This window comes from Felis catus, chromosome A2, assembly GCF_018350175.1.
Source record: "Felis catus isolate Fca126 chromosome A2, F.catus_Fca126_mat1.0, whole genome shotgun sequence".
Taxonomy (NCBI): domain Eukaryota; kingdom Metazoa; phylum Chordata; class Mammalia; order Carnivora; family Felidae; genus Felis; species Felis catus.
The window spans coordinates 13,893,083-13,896,572 of NC_058369.1; positions in this window are offsets into that span (position 1 = coordinate 13,893,083).

A 3,490-nucleotide genomic window follows, 5' to 3' on the forward strand; every position below is an offset into this window, starting at 1 on the left:
TGTCCACGGCCTCCCGTCTCATTGACGCCAAACACCTGGGTGGCATCTTGAGTCTTCCCTGTCCTCCCTCCACCTTATCCCATCGGCAGAGCCTATCTCCCCCACCCCTCCAACCCACATGCTTTTCTTTATCTCCATGGCAACCAGCAAGGTCTAAGCCGCTACCACTTCTCAACCAACCACTGCACCTGCTTCCCCTTGGGGCTCCCCGCTTCCCCTCCAGCCCCCCTCCAGCTCCATGCAGCAGCTTGGAGCTGCCAGGATAAAGCCATCCGATCCCAGCTATCACCCGCTTCTGGGGTTTCCTGCTGCCACGAGGAGTCCAAACAGCCACATGTACCACTGAGGCAACCCACCATCTGGCCCCAATCACGTCTCCCATCACTTCCGTGGAGGCTCTCCTATGCTCCGGTCACACTGCTTCTCCCTGGATCCCTGGAGCCTACCTTGTTCCTTCCCGCCCCAGGGCCTTTGCATTTGCATGTGCCTATGCCAGGAACTCCCTCATGGCCCTGCTCTGCCCAAGTCCTCATCTAAAAGGGCTCCTCCTCCGCAAAGGACATCCTGGCCTCCTCAGACTCCTCCTCCAGAAGCCCCTGTTACACCTGTGTTCAGTTCCTGCACCTGCGCTCACCACATTTATAGTTGATGAATGATCACTTATTTCAATGTTGGCCTTCTTCAACATAATTTCATAAACTCAATGAAGGCAGCTCCTGAGGGGCTCGTGTGTGACCTGGCATCATGGAGTAGGTATTAATTGTTTTTGTTGGAATGTCTCTCTATTTCTCAGACCCTAGAAGCAGCCTCATCTGGTCAAGTCCCTTCCGTGCATGGGGTTAGACCTTCTCCCTCCCCTGCTGATCACCACCCCCTCATCAGGAGTCGTTATTGCCCTCAGGCATCACCAGATTTCCTCTGTTTATCATTTATTTATTTATTTATTTTAATTTTAGAGAGGGGTGGGGCAGAGGGGCAGAGGAAGAGAGAGAATCTCAAGCAGGCTCTGTGCTCAGCATGGAGCCCGACACAGGGCTCAATCCCTCAACCCTGGGCTCATGACCTGAGCTGAAATCAAGAGTTGGACACTCAACCGACTGAGCCACCCGGGCGCCCTTATCTGCTTCTTTTTGAGATTTTTGTTTTTAAGTAATCTCTACACCCATCGCGGGGCTCGAACTCGCAACCCTGAGATTAAGAGTCACATGCTCCACCGACTGAGCCAGCCAGGCGCCCTTACCCCTGCTTAACCTTTCAAAGGCTTTCAATATTCGCCAGCCTGGCAGCCACCAATTCCTACCTTTGGGTCTGAAGACAAAATGGGTCCTACCCTCACGGTTCCCTGCAGTAACATCAGTCAACGGTCTAACCTCCGGGCCTTCGCTAGAGCTGCTCCTTCTGCTCGGAACACCTTTGTGGATTTGGTAGGAATCTACCTGGCACCCTACGTCGCCCCCTTCTTGCTTCTGAACAGAGCCCGGCTTGGTTTGATCAAGATTATGTGGCTTCGGGCAGCTGAGCAGCATGACCCAAGCCTTCCCAGGCACGGGTGGGGTTTACTGGGAGAGATACACATACACACACACACACACACACACATACACACACACACACACACACACACACGCTGTCAGCTGGGGTTGTTGAGCTGGGAGGAGGATGTGAGTCTGGAGCTGCCGAGGGCCATTTGTTACCACAGCAACAGAGCCGCCCAGAGGGACAGAGAGAGACCGTGTCTCTACACGCCATCGCGGGAAGTCCTGGATCAAATGTGCCTGAAGTCCACCCTGTCCCTTTGTGTTTGCCTTAAGCCGGTTTGCCTTGGAACTGCAAAGTTGTGACTGGTCCCAGTCTCTTTGCCCTCCCTCCCCCCTCTCAAGTCTGAGCCCCCGAGGGCTCGAGGTTCTTGGTATGTTTCGATGCCATGTGTCTAGTGTGTCAATTCTCGAAGCTCTGGTGACCAGCCTAGGACTGGGCCCAGCGTGGGTGCCTCAGAGATGTGGGATGAATAATGCCAGGTGGTGTGGGTAGAAACTATGAGTTCTGTGCTGTGTGGTGTGGGGAGAGAAGTCCCTTCCAAATATGTGGCGAGCGGCGGTTGCCCAGAAGAGGTGGCAGCTGACTTGGGCTTTGAGGGATGGGTGGAATCTGAGAAGGGAGGGTATCCTGGATATGTGGGTGTGTTAGAGGTGTCCCAGGGGTGTGCGCGTGTATATGGGAGGTGCGTGACTGTGTGCATGTGCAGAGAAAAGCGATGTTCACTTATATACACCTACCCTTTGGAGGGCTTCGTCCACCACCCGCAAAGCCTGCATGGCCTGGCCCCTGCCACCTCCTGCCTGCTTCTCCCTCTACTTTCCTCTCTCCTTGCTACAACATGCACCTCAGGGCCTTTGCACTGGTGTGCCCTCTATCTAGAATTCTTCTTCCCTAGATTATCTGGCCCTATTCCTGGATTCATTTTTTTTTTTTTTTAAATCTGATATCACTTCCTCCCTGAGACCTCCTATTCAGCTCATCACCTGCTGAGTCTTTCTCCTTCCTTGACTTGCTTACGGCTTCATGATCTGTCTCCTCCCCCACCCCAAACTGGACATGATGCAACAGTCCAGGCTCTGTTCAGACGCATGATTGGGTCTGCTGTGGCCCCAGCATCCCTACTGGCTGACTTGAGGGATGCCCCAGCAGGGCCGCCTGGAATCGCTGGGGGAGACACGCCAAGTGCCGGACAAACACCTTTGGGACCCTCTTCCAAGTCACCCCTGTCCCCTTCTCGGAGTCTCAGGAGTGAGAGGGACCTTTGCCTCTGTCCGGGGCTCGTCCAAGGAGTACGGGCCCGCAGAAGTAACCTCGTGGAAGAGCTCTGACTCTCTATAGCTCTCTGAGCCTCAGTTCCCTTGTCTGTCCCCCCCCCCCCCAGGTCTGTGAGTCATCTGGGAAGCTGCCCCCTCTGCCCCTTCCTCTGCCTTCCTCCCGCACTGATACAGACCTGATGGAGGGTGGGTGGCTGGCTGGCATCATGGCAAAAGGCAGGAGCACCCATGTGTCTGGGGAAGTGCAGTGTTGCCATGGCAACTGGTGGTCCTGCTTCCCTGGTGACGGCCTGAGTTCTGGGCCCAGAAGTGGTAATCTGCAGAGGAAGGGAGGAAGGGAGGGAGGCGTCCCTGGCAACATTTATAAACACTTGGAGGAAAGAATGGGGACTCGTGTCTTTCCCCTTTGGGGTAGGGGTAGTGGTGCGAGTTCAGGGCAGGCCCCAGTTAGGGGCTGCCCAAGTTCCTTCTCGGAGCCAAGCGCCAGCCCAGTGGGGAAGCCGAGGGGCCTCGAGAAGTCCCATGTCACGTAACACTGCCCACTATCCCTTCGCACCTGGTCCTGCCAGGCTCCGTGCAGCTCGCGGCACTCTCCCTCCTCAGGGTCCCCACATCCGTTGTTCCCTCTGCCTAAAAGTTTCTGCTCTCCTCCTGGCCAACTCTTCAGCCTGAGTATC